Here is a 15,825-nt window from a genome sequence, read left to right on the forward strand (position 1 = left end):
AAAAAACACTGAGATTCCACCTCACCCCAGAAAGAATGGCTGCTATAAAGAAATCAATCAATAACAAATGTTGGTGGGGTTATGGAGAGAAAGGAACATTTCTTCATTGTTGGTGGGAGCGCAGACTGGTGCAACCACTGTGAAAATCAATGTAGAGATACCTTAAAAAACTAGGATTAGAAGTCCCGTTTGACCCAGCTACTCTGCTACTGGGTATCTTTCCAAAAGAATTAAAAGAATCATACCACAGCTATATATTCGCACCCATGTTTATAGTGGCACAGTTTGTAATAGCTAAACTTTGGAAACAGCCAAAAGCCCATCAAGTGGAGACTGGATAAAGAAAATGTGGTTTTCCTATAAAATGGAGTACTGGGCTGGGGATTTAGCTCAGTGATTCTGCCACCTGCCTTGCAGGCTCAAAGACCAGAGTTCAATCTTTGGTACCCCCACCCCCCCAAAAAAAAAGAGCCAGGAATGGTGGTGCACACCTGTAATCTCAGCACTTGGGAGGCTGAGGCAGGAGGATTTCTCTGAGTTCGAGACCAGCCTGGACTACATAGAGTTCCAGGTCAATCTCAACTACATCGTGAGACCCTGTTTCAAAAAACAAAACAAAACTAAACTAAAATGGAGTACTACTCAGCCATAAAGAATGAGAAACTAGAGTCATGTATAACTAAATGGATGCATATAGAGCCCCTACTCTCAAGTGAAATGAATGTCACATGTGTGTAAATACTGAATAGTTTCTCTCGTGTGAAAAACTAAAAGTGTAAATAAGGTTCAAATTGTATAATTAATCATGTGAAAAAGGAAGAAAAGGGCTAAAGGAGTAAGGGAAGTGAGAAGGGTAAGGGAGAGGAATGAAGGGAAAAGAAGAATATGAGAAAAGGAAAAAATGGAAATGAAGTCTTTATAAATAGGGAAAGGTGAAGGAAGGGCAGGGGAAAGGGGAAAAAATAAGACCCAAGATACATAATGTAAAAGTACAAGATCCCAATGATGAATGTAACTGTACTGTATACCTAAAATGTACCAATAAATTCAATGAAAAAATATGTTACTTGCTATGTGCTCACTTCCATGGCACATATACAAATCCTACTCCATCTGTGAACCTCGTCAAGCTGTTTTACCTCCGGGAGACAAGTACTGTCTTAGTGTGAAATACTGGGCCAAATATTTGTAATTTCTGGACCCCAGTAAGGATTAAATGAAATAATACACATAAAAATCTAGTACATCCTGGCACATGTTACATTACTTTTTGTAAATAAACTTTTAAGTTTCCTTGCCATGGATAGCAAGTCTAATGGAAGTCCCTAGATCTTAAAATTTACGTATAAGTACTTCAGCAAAATTTTAATGGAAAAATATTTTCAGATCATTTAGGTCCATGACTGTATTTAGTATCTCTTAAAATATATCATGGGTTCAATTTGTCCAATAAGTCTAATATTGTTTTAATTATCACTATTGAATAGAATTAGCAATGAGTAAATACATGGAATTATTTATAGAGAAAAAGATTTTCAAGTTTCAATGGATTGACATTCATTTCAAGCAATATTTAATTTCTTTGCAAATAATTTGTGTATTACTACAGGAAAAATAATGCATTGGCCCTGATCATCTTGTAGAGAAAAAAGCAGACAAATATATTCTCATTATACTTCAACATAGAAAGTGAGAAAAAAGTGGCCCATGAGAACAAGTAGTCAACCACTGCTAGTTTCACCTGAAGATATGGAAAAATTCACAGAAGAATTGACAAGTGATATTACCAAATTACTATGAAAATGACTTTACCATCACAAATAGAGCTTTATTTATTTATTTATTTATTTATTTTTTGGTAACTGGCTTGAGAGGCAGGTGCTGTGTTGCTGAGCTAAATCCCCAACCCAATTTAATGGCATTTTACTTGTAACACTGTCTGGCATTGATTTGTGTTCTGCTTTTTCTGTACATGGTTTTCTTTGTATATAAATGCCTTACGCTTACGCAAAATATAGTAAAACCTTAGTTTGCAAGCATAATTCATCCTGGAAACATGCTCATAATCCAAAGCATTTGTATATCAAATGCTGTAATACAACACAAAACAATAAAGAAAAGAAAAACAAACAAATTAGCCTACACTTACCTTTGAAAACCTTCATGGCTGATGTGAGAGAGACAAGGGAAAAGAGGGTTATTGCGTAAGGGTGAGTTTATCACTAATGGAATCACCACTATCTCCTGGCTCAACGGAGTCTTTTTCTCTTTGTGCAGTTTTAACAAGGACCTATCCAGTGACACTTGCTTTTGCCTTCTTTTGAGGATTTCACTGAAAGTTACATTGCTTTGCTGTTAAACATTCAACATTCACACACTGCTACAGCCTTATTCAGGTAGTAATTTTGCACAGAATTTTGCAGTTTCTCACATTTTACATCTCTCCTTAATCTCATTTGAAGTGATTCTCCAACGTTTTCTCTTCAGAGTAGATCTCCTCTATAATTTGTTGGAGATGATCACTCACAATTCCACAGAGAGAGAGAGAGAGAGAGAGAGAGAGAGAGAGAGAGACAGAGAGAGAGAGACAGAGATGGACAGAGAGAACCATTGGCTGAGTTGTGATAATGTGATATTTGACATCACATACTACTCATATTTTAAGACATTGCTAATTTATCAATTTAAAATTACTTAGAAATGTTTGCTTGCCTTGCAGGACACTTCCACAACAAGTTACATGCAATCCAAGGTTTTACTGTGTGCAATTAAGAGAGATATATCCAAAGAACTTTTAAAAAGACCTCTTTCATTGGGGCTGGGGATTTAGCTCAGCGGTTCGGTGGCCTGCCTTGCAAGTGCAAGGACCAGAGTTCAGTCCCCAGTACCAAAAAAAAAAAAAAAAAAAAAAAAAACTCTTTGATTCCAAACTATCATTATAGTACATAATTTTTGATAAATGATTTGATATATGTAATTGAAAAAGTTAAAGTACTCCTTCATATTTATGAATTTTATAAATTCTAAGATATAGGTTTATAAAGTTATTTTAATTTTTGTGACTAAGCTAAGCTTATAATACTATATAATACTAATGAAAGAGCATTACTCATAATTTGCGTGAATCAGAAAAGACAAAGTTTTTAATAATCCCTAAGATTTCTCTGCAGGATTTAGCAATAGAAAAAAGAGAAATTTTGCTTCAGTATGGGCTGACATCAGCATAGTAACTGTCTTTCTGAAGCTGGTCTCACGGAAGTCAGCTGACATTTGTACACAGCACACAGAGTAAACTCTGGATGCCCAGAAAGAAGTCTTGAAAAAATGAACATCAATTATATACACACAGATGTCTAGACTTACTAAAGTTTTAAAAATGCATTGAGGCCCATAATCTTTTCTGTTTTTATAGTCGTCTTCATAGTCATTTCCCTGAAAGAGACAGACAGCATTGGGTGTTTACACCCACGCGATCACACTTGTAGCTAAGTCACCTAGTGACTAAGCGCTCTATGTCCTCAAGCCTAAAACCTTAGGCATGTGCAAAAAAAAGGTAAAATGTTGTAAGCATCAATCTTTCTTGATGGGGTCCAAGTTTCTGCCCCTCCCCACTTAAGAGGCTCAGTGGTTCATTAGGTATCCTTGCACATTGTCACATTTGAAATGTAACAAAATAAGAATTGAAACATGAATCATGAAAGGTGGACTCGGGTCAGCTCTGTCACTGTCGATCTATGTCACCTGGCTTGACTTACTTAACCTCTATGGCTTCAGCACCTGAATTCATTTTTATAAACTTTACTAGAGCCAAGAATTTCTGAATGTGAAATTAATATTCAAGATTACAGGACCTCTATGGATACCTAAGCTTTACTCTATTCAGATACGTGTGTAATTTTTTAACTAAGCATAGCATTGTATCCTGTGAAAAGTAGGGGCATTGAAAAAAATCAAATCTATTTAATCTTTAAAATTCTACACTTCTAAATAAGTCACTTCAAGTAGTAATAAGTATAAATTGTATTAATTTTGTAACTTTATGCTTCTTGTAGAAAGACAGACAAGTTTGGTGAAGATGTAACTTATTTGACTCTGTGTGTTTGTCCTGTATTTATGTGTGAGCAGTGATCTTTATCCTATCCTCTGGTTATGAGGACAACAAAGTGGGTATTATGCATGCAATTATATATTTGCACAATAAAAAATGGTTGCTCCATATTGGTCTTAAGAAATATATTGTATATCTGAAAAATACTCCTCTAATAACATGCTGATTAGAACTAGAAAACTGGAATATCTGAGAATATATGCAAGGGGTAATCATTTTGTCCTAATTTTATTTTTATTACATTTATTCAGTTGACTTTATCTGGGAAATGTAAGCTTAGATTTCTTTTCCATATAAAGAAAGGACCACCACATGAAAAAACTATGAGTGATAACCCCTTTTTAGAATTCAGCATCATTCTGCAGAGTTTCATACCGTAATGATGCATATTTCCATCTAAACACCCAGCAGTCCTGACTACATTAATAGAGAAAATCAATGCTGCTGGGTATAACTCGCCTTCTGAAATAGCATAAGGGGAAATGCAACACTGTTCTGGGAAATAAGATAGGGTAGTTCAGCTTACAGTGGAGTCTGCCACCCACTAAGCTTTAGAGCTGAAAATCAGAAAAACCATAATGAATGGAAAGACTTAGAGACAGGTGAAGTCTTCAGTTTGTCTGTTTCCCCTTCAGCAAAGCAAAGACAAGAAAAGAAATAAAAGCATGGCATAGACTCCATTGAATGTGAATTATTAGATCCACTGTCAAACAACTGGTTCAACCAATTCCCCTCCTCCTAGGTATTTAGTGACTTAATCAGTAACTATGGCACAATGTTGCCTCTCTTCTTATTATTCTGTGTCTTTAGCTTCTCGTTTGCCCCATGTTCTCATGTATGTAGCACATCACAGAGAAAAACGGAAACACCTCAGTTTTGCTAGAACGATGTGGTGCAGAGATGTATTTTAAATTGAAAGAAGAAATGATGAGAGAAAAAATAGAGAAAGATATTATTAAGATATGTGGTTCTTTCAAAATACCATGATACATAATTTACTTCAACTTCTATTCCCAACCCCATTCAAAAATATATCAAAACCTGAACTGAGACCAGAATGGTAATATCAGAATGGTTAGATTAAATGAGCAACACAAAATTTAAAAGTAAGAAAAGTAGACTAAGGAGGATAGGGATGGGGATATGGGTACAGATTCTTATAAATTAGAAAAAGTGTGCTTAAAAGTTCATTTTATTTTCCAGTAAGTGGAATGAAAAAAGTTGAGAGCACTTTTATGTACTTTCTATTTCCCACAGGAAATTGATGCACTCAGACACTTAGGACTAATCATACAGACATGGGTGGAAGTGAGAATCTATTTGTACCACTTTATCTGCAAGTTTTAAAGTGCATATAGGAGAAAAACAAACTATTTTTTCAGTAATACTCTAATAGTGCACTTAAGGTTCTACTAGAAAGGCATCCTTGAAGAGCGAAACCTTTTCCATAATTCTGAACTGCTAAATAAGTGCACACATACACCTATGCCACAGCTAAGTACTTATCCTAAGTCAGATAAGCCCAGAGTGGATGTATTCTCCTTGCTTTTGTATGATTTTTTAAAAATTGCATCATCACTCATGAGATAAACTGAGAAGTGGCTCTAAATTTAATTAAATAAAATTAATTTCTCTGAATAATCCCTTATGTTTGAATTAATATAGCTGATATAAGTAAATTATATATAAATAGGGACTGATGAAATAGTTTACTTTATAACTCTGAGCTTAGAAAATGATTTGATTTTTATTTTTCTGCCTTGATGCTAAGCAGAATCAACTAATCTAGTACAATATGCCTTCAGATATACTGTAGGATGCTTGTGTTCATATACTAATTATGGTCTGAAAATAAAAGATAATTTAAAAATTCAAACAAATGATGTCAGTTCTGATCAGTCAACTCTAAGATATTTAAATAATTTCCACTGACTTCTCAGCTATTGTCAAATTTTAAATATTCTAAACTATTTCCATTTAAGGTCATAAATTCAAATTTTGCTTTTGTCAAGTCAGGACTCCAAGTGGAAATAAACAAATGTATTCATCTCAACCATACAATAAAGAATTTTTCTTCTAACTTTTCCTCATTCTTCTTTCAAAATGAGTCTATTGGATCACTAGTTTTTTAAGACATAACTCTAACTAGCCAAAATATATTTCCTTTAGCAGTGTGTTATTCCTCAGTTAAAGCCAATGCCTCTGACAGAGATCTATTATGATTTTCCCAATAAGTACAGTTTGTACCCAAATTGCTTTTCCTTACAATTTAAAACAGTTGTGGTTTTAGTTGAAAACCATATTAATTTTTGTTCAATTCTATCACTTATTGTTATTTTAAGAAGAGCTTATTAGAACCAACATTCATATTCATTTCGTTGTGGGCCATTCAAAGGTCCTTTATGTGCTCAGATTCTGAAGATTCCCATGTGCTCTTTGAGGATTAAGAAAGCTGGGCAGGGAGATAGGTCTGTGTTCTTTCACAGTTCCTTGTTTTCTTATAACTTGAACTTATTTCAAACTCTTAATAGACTTCGGGTTGGGTGAAATTTTAATCATTCTATTTTGCATAGAATTAACAGATGTCAAATGTCAGGGAAATTAATGCTAGCACTGCATCATAGTTTGGGCCTCAGTTTATGTTCAATACTTTTGACAGTATTAATATTTCATCTAAAGAACTTTTGTTCTTGGTAGATGAGTCCTTTATAAAGGGGCAGTCATGGTGGTGGAGTTATCTTTAGAAGCCTCGGAAGCACGGAGAATGCTGCTTGATCAGACCACCAAAGTGAGGCACTGGCAATGAGTGGCTGCCATTTGTTTCTTGCCAACTAGTTTCCAAATCCCCCAATTTCAGAACCCTGTTCTGTCAGCCACTCATTTACCTCAACTGTCTCTCCAGAGTTTTAGATTATCATGAATAGTGGACAAGCACAAGTGAACTCAGGAGGCGTACAGAGCAATGAAAATGGAGCGGAACGGTGCCCACTATTGCCTCCCCAATCCAAATACACAGCATTGTGTTTATTCCTCCCTTCCTACAAGCTGACAAGCCCTGGTAGCTGCTCAAATACACCTGAGAGGATAGCCCCAGGCTTTGAGTTTAGAACTCTTACAAGTTCTGCACAACATGAATATTTCTTTAAAATCATTCCAAACAAAACCAATTTATAGTAGTAGATGGCCTACTCCATGTGTAAGACTATGCAAAGACACAGATGTCCCAAAAATCAACACATTGAAATTTGAATCTACAAAAACTTTAAAGGTATGACACAACTTTAGATGACAGAGGGACAGTTTTCTCATGCTCGGCCTTCCTGCTCTTGTACACAGCCAGATATTTGCTCACTATTTGTCTTCTGTGTTCAAAATGCTGCTGAGGGTGGATGGTGGTGTTTTGCATGTGTTCAGGTAAAAAGACAGTTGCATGACCAGCGGATTTCTGCCTCTACTATATGTGGAAAAGCAGGCCTTTGATTTATGGCTATTGCAGCAATTTTCACAGCCTGTTACTGTTTATGGCTTTGGGCTCTTCACCTTGTACGCTCCCTGACACCTTCATTCCAAACGAGTGACTTACTTTTCACTTCATGATCTGCAGTTGCTGTTTCCTGGCATTTTATAGCCAACCTGCCTCCCTTGAAAATGTACCTTGGTGTATCCTTATAACACCTCTCTTCTGTCTTCAGCAATTCACTCTGCTTCAGTTCCTCAGACAGCTGATACTGGGATATTCTAGTGTCAGAGCTGAGACAACTGCTGTGGATGAGATACAGGGAATAGTTTACCTGATTCCCTAAATATCTCTGAATGGTTTGTCACAAGACTTAAAATTCTTAATTGTTAAGGCACTGATAATTAATGTACAAAGTTAAAACATTAAATGTCACAATAAATTATAAGGAAAGAATAAACAATAACCTAATAATAGGTACTGTTTACTTAACATTACTTATGAGTGCTCCACTGTGTATAATTGTCCTGAAAACTGAAAAACTCCCTCATGAACTAATTATTGTTCCCATTTTCCAAATGAAGAAATAGACCTGGAAGGGTTGGATAATTTTTCCTGGATGACATCTCTAGCAAGTGAAAGGATGAGATTTGAACCCCAGCCCATCTGAACCCAAAACCCAAGGTCGCTGCACTGAGTATTGATAGTGTACCAGGACAGCTTCATCAGTCATTCAAACCTAGCTCAGAAGATGAAGTGCTCAATAAAAAAGTTTGATGAATCAGTGAATGGGCACCTTGCTGTAAATTAGTTTACCAGATTGGTTTCCAGGTACCCGGAAAGTATTCTAAACAAACAAGACCCTGGACAAGCTAGCTGCCTTAGCAGGAAGGGAAGGCATAGTTCAAAGGACTGGACTCAACAACAGGAGGCCAAGGTGAGTCACAGTCCAAAGAGGCCTGGAGAAACACTCTGCTATGTTCCTTTTGACAAAGGGGCCAAATCCCTGAGCTGGAGGAAAGATAGGCTCTTTAACAAATGGTGTTGGGAAAACAGGCTATCCAAATGCTGAAGGTTGAACTTAGACCCATATCCCTTACCATGCACTAAACTAAAATCAAAATGGATTAAAGATTAAACATTAGAACAGAAACACTTAATCTTCTGGAAGATAAAATAGGTGAAACTCTTGAAGACATAGGTATAGGCAAAGACTTTCTGAACCCTGGATGCCTAAGAATTAGAACTAAGAATCAACAAATGGAATCACATGAAATTAAAAAGCTTCTGCACAGCCAAAGAAACAACTGAGTAAAGATTCAACCTACAGAATGAGAAAAAAATTTTGCCAGCTACTTCTCAGATAAAGACTAATATCCTGAATATATAAAGAACTAAAAAAAAAAATTAGCCCTCTCCCAATTTAAAGACCCAGTTGAAAAATGGGTATGTGAAATGAATAGACCCTTCTTAAATGAAGAAATACAAACAGCCAATAAATACATGAAAAAATGTTCAACATTGCTGGTGATTAGAGGAATGCATATTAAAACAACACTGAGATTCTACCTCACTCCAGAAAGAATGGTTACCACCAAGAAATCCACCAATAATAAATGCTGGCAAGGCTCTGGGGAGAAGCTTTTCCATTGTTAGTGGGACTGTAAACTGATACAACCAGTATGGAAATTCCTCAAAAATCTAAAAGTAGAAATTCCATTTGACCGAGCTATTCTTCTTCTAGATATCTTCCCAAAATAGTTAACGATATCATGCCACAGTGATGTAGGTATATTCATTTTATAGCAGCATTATTTAAAAGAGCTAAATCTTGAAAACAGCCTATATGGTCATCAACATATGAACAAGTTTAAAAATGTGGTATTATATACAATGGAGTACTGCTCTGCTGTAAAGAAGGATAAGCTTGAGACATATGTAGGAAAATGGATGCATCTTGAGGCCATAATGTTAAGTAATTCAGATACACAAGCTTAAATATTACATGGTTTCTCTTATATGAAAAACTCAATGTACAGTGAACCCTTGACTTACAAATTCAATTCATTCTTGAGGGCTGGTTATAACTCAAATCCGTCAATTGCCTTCAAATTCCTCATGAATAATTTTAGGCCAACCTTTCTTCCAGGCAGATCTCAGGGTCCTTAGAGAGACATTGGCCCAGGATTTCTTAACTAACCCTACACAGGAAAGGATGTTGTAATGTTCCTTCTAGAACTCTTCAAGGGTTAAATCTGTAACTGAGACCATCTGGAAGCACAAATGGCCGGTATCCAGGTTGAAACTCAAGACTTTGGTTGTATGTTAAAACTAAAATTCCAGACATAACCCAAGTTGTTCATATGTCATGCTGGTCATAACTTGAGGATCCACTGTATATACAAAGTACAAAATAAAAGACAGCTAATAGGAAAACAGACAAAGGAAAGAAAGGGATTGTAATCCAGTGTGGACAATGTATCTAAAAGTGTACCCTGACCTAGTACAATTGTCTTATGTGTTTTATATGTTCTTTGGCCTATTAGCCTGGTTTTCAATCTGTGTGTGATTATTAGCTTTATAATTTATTTATTTATTTATTTATTTTTCGAGACAGGATCTCATTATGTGGTTGAGGCTGACCTGGAACTCACTATGTAGCCCAGGATAGTCTGGAACTCAGAGCGATCCTCCTGCCTCAACCTCCCAAATGCTGGGATTACAGGCATGCACCACCATGCCCAGCAGCTTTATAAAGTATTATAAAATAAATAAATGAATCAGATACTGGAAAAAACAAGGGGGAGTGGAGGGTGGGAAGGGAATTGAAATGTGTTATGTACAGGTATGAGTCCCCTACAATGAATGGAATCATTATGTCCTGAAAATATGTGCTAATAAAAGTCACAAAAAGAAAAGAAAAAAACCCCAAATAGGTCTAGAGAAAAAAATAAATCACATGAATTCTATAATGTGTGAAGGATAGTAGTTAAGTGAAAAGAAAGAAATGAGTGAGCAGATGAAGTATCCCAAACAACTCAGGGCTGGAAGAAGACTGCTGCTATTTTCCCTCCTTTTCCTCTTTACCAAAACTTTCATTCAACATCACAAGCTAGGCAGCCATCAAGTGAGATTGGAACCCACGGATCTTTCTCATTGGGAAACACTGGCTCCTGTATGCACTCAAACTTTGAATTCTTAAAAGTGAAATTTAACTCACTGAGAGCTATATTTTTCTCATGAATATAACCCATTATTTCAAATGTGTTTCTATTCCAGACCTGAGCTCAACAAAAGGTCTGTATTCTTTGGAACACTTTATTTCATCTCCACTATAAACATCTAAGATGTGCTATAACAATGAGAGTATACCTGAGAGCACACTGGGGAGTTCTCCCCTCTATTCTACTCTCCTAGAAGAGTTCAATGAAAAATATCAGGGCATTGACAATGGCTGTGGAAGAAGAATAGGAAGAAAGGTAGGAATGGGAGAAAAAAGAGAGAGAAAATAGCCTTCAAAAACAAATAAAACCAAGATGAAAGTGGATTGCAGATTATCTGAAGAGAATCGCAGGAAGTAAGCTGTGATTTAATTGGACATGTGCTATTGTTCTGTGAAAGAATAGTTCAGAGAAAAACAATAGCTGGTGAGTGAGAACTTTGAAATGAGCTTTTTCAAAGAGGGAGTGCAACGAACCCTGAAAGAAAGCTGAACTGATGAGACTCAAGTAGGTTGGCCATGTCACTGGGCCAATGTGTGGAACGATAAACTGAAATGTTATCTCAGAAAAGGGGGAAAAAAGTGTTCGAATGCAAAGGATAAGAAAACTAGCTCAGAACTGAATGAAAAGCAACCAGACTCATGGGGAGGGTTGGTCAGAGTAACAAGATGGGGTTAATGGGATGGACCACCATGTCAGTGGGTGGGCGATTCAAAGAACATTGTAATTCTGTAGTGAGGCAAAATGGAATGCTGGACCTAGGAGTCAAAGTGACACTCTCACCTACTTAATGAGAGAGTCCAGTGTAGTTGTGGGATCAACATTAATTGGTTTATCAATTTTGATCAGAATTGTCAAGGGCAAGGACTAGTGATAGATGGATGCAGGAGGCAGAAATAAGAAGTATCTAGAAGAACCATGTTGACTTGTGAAGCCTTAGCCAATGTAATTACTGAACAGCACAAAAGAAGAGCTTGATATTTTTCTCATTAGTAAAATATGCATTTCACTTTCCTCTTAATGTAGTAAGATCCCCACTTTGCAAACAAAATAAGCACTCCTATTTTAAGTACCTACTATCCAACTTCTCACTGTAGGAACTAAAGAATTGTATATTGAGGTATGCTTATACATAAGTTTGGGTAAAGCAAAATGCCTAACAAAATACATTTGGCTATTTGTAACAGAGAATGGAAATAATATGTTTTGATAGGATGGAAATTATTTTTCCTGAATGTAAAATAATTCTGAAAGTACAAGAGTCACAGTCAACAAGGACCAAGGTTTCCTTCCATCTTTATTTTCTACTACTCAAACTTATGGTCTTTATCATCAAGGTTGCTTAAAGTATAAGACAGTACCTAGAACTCCAGCCATCGAATCTTCATTCTAATAGAAAATAGGAGAAAGTGGAATAAGGAAATAAAAAGCGAATTTCATCAGCTTACTAACCACATTTTAAGGAGTCTTTCAAAAATACTCACACAACTTTTCCATCCATTAGTCAGGACTTAATAACATATAGCTGCAAGAGAAGCAGAAATATAAACTTTCACCTGGGCATCTTGTTACACTAAATTCTGTTCCTATTAACATGAAATGTTAAGAGTTAAATCTTTCAGTCACACATCTCTAAATACAGATGAGCACGCCAATTTAGCCAACTCCTACCAATACAGGATATAATAAAACTTCCTTATAAAGTCCTTGATATGGAGTAGCACTTAGTAAAAGGAAAATCCATTTTAGATCCAGACCATGAGGTCATGTTTTCAGGCAGTTTCAAAAGGGCATGAAGGGCTTTAACTGTCTCATGATCCTGCTGAGCATTTCTCCCTACCCAGGCTGTTGGTTATTTGCTTTGAATTTGTTTCTTTTTTTCTTTTTGGTCAAATTTATTTTTCAAAACACAATAAAGTAAAACAAGCAAGCAAACAAAACTTTGTTACTCAAACTCAGCTTTTCAGATACCCTTGTACCACCTCCTAAACAGATCACAGACTCCAACACTAAATTCTTCTAACACAGAATGCTGGAATCTGTTGTGAGCACAAAAATATTTACAGAACACAAGGTGCCCCTCGTTGTGGACTTCGTATTAGGCAGTATCTTCTGTATATGCTATTTAAACAGCAAAAGAGCTTTGAAAGTATTAATTAGTGTTACTAGAAAAGACAGATAAACAGGGAAAGAACACTGAGTGTTCAAAGTGGTTTACAAATACTCCCATTAGACACTTAACCCACCCTACCCCATATGAGACGGCAAAAGATGCAAGATGCTGTTTACTATGCTGTTTCTTCAACACAGAGTAGCAGTCACTCTAAATAATACATCAAAACCTACTTGTTTTATGCTTTCCTGTATTTTGATTCCAATATACAGCCTTATTAACAGTTCTTTTGAACTGAAATGTTCCCTATTTCCTATATTAGAAGTCACATATCTTTTATTAGGATTATTTCAGTACAGATTTCATTCGGAACAGTATTACAGAGATATTATTAACTCAAATTGATCTTTAACCCAAACTCTTTGTTCTATTTTCCTCTGTGACTCACTCAAACACTACGAATAAATAACTCATCAGAATAAAAGAATGTTCAGTTTCAGTCTGTTAAGTTTTAGCAGTTTGGCCAGGGTTATATAATTAGATGCGTGTACTGAAAGTTAAACTCAAAGTGTGATGCTAATGCTTAACTCTTATTTTTGTGACCTAAAGAGATTTATTATTATTATTATTTGATGCCTTATGAGGTATGGCAATGAACAGTGATATTGTAGATTTATGAATGTACAGTAATATCTGGTCTCACAAATACTTTTTTTGTGACAATTCAGATTGCTAACAGAAGTGTTTGGCAAAATTTTGCTTCCATTCAAGAACTTCGCATCGGGTGATGAACATGACCATAGCCATCCTCCCCAGAATGGAGGAACGAATTAAGTTTATGAACTGAGACACCACTGTATTTAAGAAACCAACTTTGCATAGTTGCTAGTGATTTTTCAGAAATTCAGTCTAACTTTATTTGCTGTTTATTGAAATTATTTCTAAACATACTGTATTATAATGCACCGTATTGTGTTATACTTAATACTAACCAGCAGATATGAAATCTACTACACACTGAATACTTAATACATCAGAAACTTTGTAAAGTCACATCTTCCTTGATTTCCATTGGTATATGTCAAGAAAGACAACTGAAGCTCAGAGAGGTTACACAATTTTGTTCATGGTCATAGAAGTTCGTTTGTTAAAAGCCAGAAAGAACTTGCCAGGATACCTTTGAGCTTGTGACCTTGAACTGATGCTCAAAGTACAGCTTTGCCAAATTCTGAGCCTGTTGTCCAAGTCCAAGACCCATCTTCCCCCCATGGCAATTGCGCTTTACTTATGAACACTGTAACTAGCCAGCCTGGCCAAGGCTGTTGAGACATCGGAGTCAGCAAAATCAAGCCTATGCTTTCTCCTAGGAATTTGGAACGTGGACTTTATAGTAAAGTTACTTCACTGTTGCATGTAGCTATAAGTGTTACTGCTAATTTGCAAAGCAGGGTCTAAACGAGAAGGGTAGAGAAGCAGAGATGAGGTGGCCCTCAGGACCCACAAAATTCCACTATACCCTTATAATACATCCTCTATTTGCATACATTGTCTTAAAATGGTTTCTATCTTTTCCAGACACTTGTCCTACCCTTGAAAGCTAACTCCCTCACTGTGCCTCACTTTCCAAATCTCTGAAAGATAAAAAATAAATAAAACCTCATTATATCTCATCTACCCTGCCATACATTATTTGATCAGCTTGAAAATCATAAAACACTATAAATCTAAAGTATTATTTTCAGGACAGCTCTGGCACATGTTTAATAAGTGGAGGCCCAACAGATGAGGAAAAGAAGGAAAATGTGTGTGGTTAGGACACAGCAGTGCTCCTAAGGCACTTGAAGCTTAATGGCAGAAAACAAGTGCTTCTTCTTGGAAGATTCCAGAGTGGTCCCAACATAAATGGACTTCAGTCTTCTTCAGGGCTGAGCGTACAGTGGTTCTTTCTAAACATTACATGGGGGAGTTATATTTTTCTCATCAAGACTTTTGAGCAGTGTGAACTTCCTTAATCAATTTCCCAAGTCACCAGATGAATCAGCCAAAAAAGGGCAAGTGAACTCTACAATTTTCTGTCTGCTCAACGAAGTAGTCAAAAAACTAGTAAATCAGGGCAAATCATTGTGCCAGGAACAACATGGTTAGGTTAAATGCCTCCATATATTTTAAAAATCCAAACAAATCATAAAACTGGGAATAAAATTTGCTTATTTCTAAATACGATGACCTGTTTGAGTAGCAGGCATTAACCTTGTTTGTTATGGTCTCTGTAAAGATAAAGAACTAATCCTGTTTAGGCACTAATTAAAACACATTATACTCAAAGTGATTTTTGTTAAGTTGTATTACAGAATATTGTCTTGATAGTGTTTTTTCACAGGAGATTATAATCGTGTACGTTTATCAGTCTAAGACCCTAAAAACAGGACCTACCTTTTTTACCTAGGAGAAGCTGAACAATAAACTAAGTTACTTTTCCAACAAGAAAGGCATGTTCATAAAGCCAAAAAAATGAAAAAGAAATTGAGTTAAAATCTGGTGTTACTAAACAAATTTATCTAATTTTGAATGGTTACTTGATTTTTTTAAAAGGGCCATTCTAAAGGAGAGCAGTTAGAACCGACCGCAGAGGAATACTCAAGTCCGCTTATCTTTTCAGAGAAAGGAAAACTTGATCTGTGAAAGCGGCCAACAAAAAAGAAAAGTTTGTTAATTTCAGATTGATTGCCTTGGGGAAAAAACGGTGGGAGACTCTCATTTAAAAAAACCCAGGGCCAGGAGTGCCGTTTTCCTTACACCAAAGACAGGAAGGGTAAACCGGGAAAGAGGTCCTGCACATCTTTTGAGCTCAAAGGTGTGTCCGGTAAAATGGACATTTCCATTTCTGAGCACCCCTGGCTGAGCCGGCGAGCGGCAGGGTCGCCGA

Source organism: Fukomys damarensis, unplaced genomic scaffold, assembly GCF_012274545.1.
Source record: "Fukomys damarensis isolate Sample0158 unplaced genomic scaffold, DMR_v1.0_HiC HiC_scaffold_15, whole genome shotgun sequence".
Taxonomy (NCBI): Eukaryota; Metazoa; Chordata; class Mammalia; order Rodentia; family Bathyergidae; genus Fukomys; species Fukomys damarensis.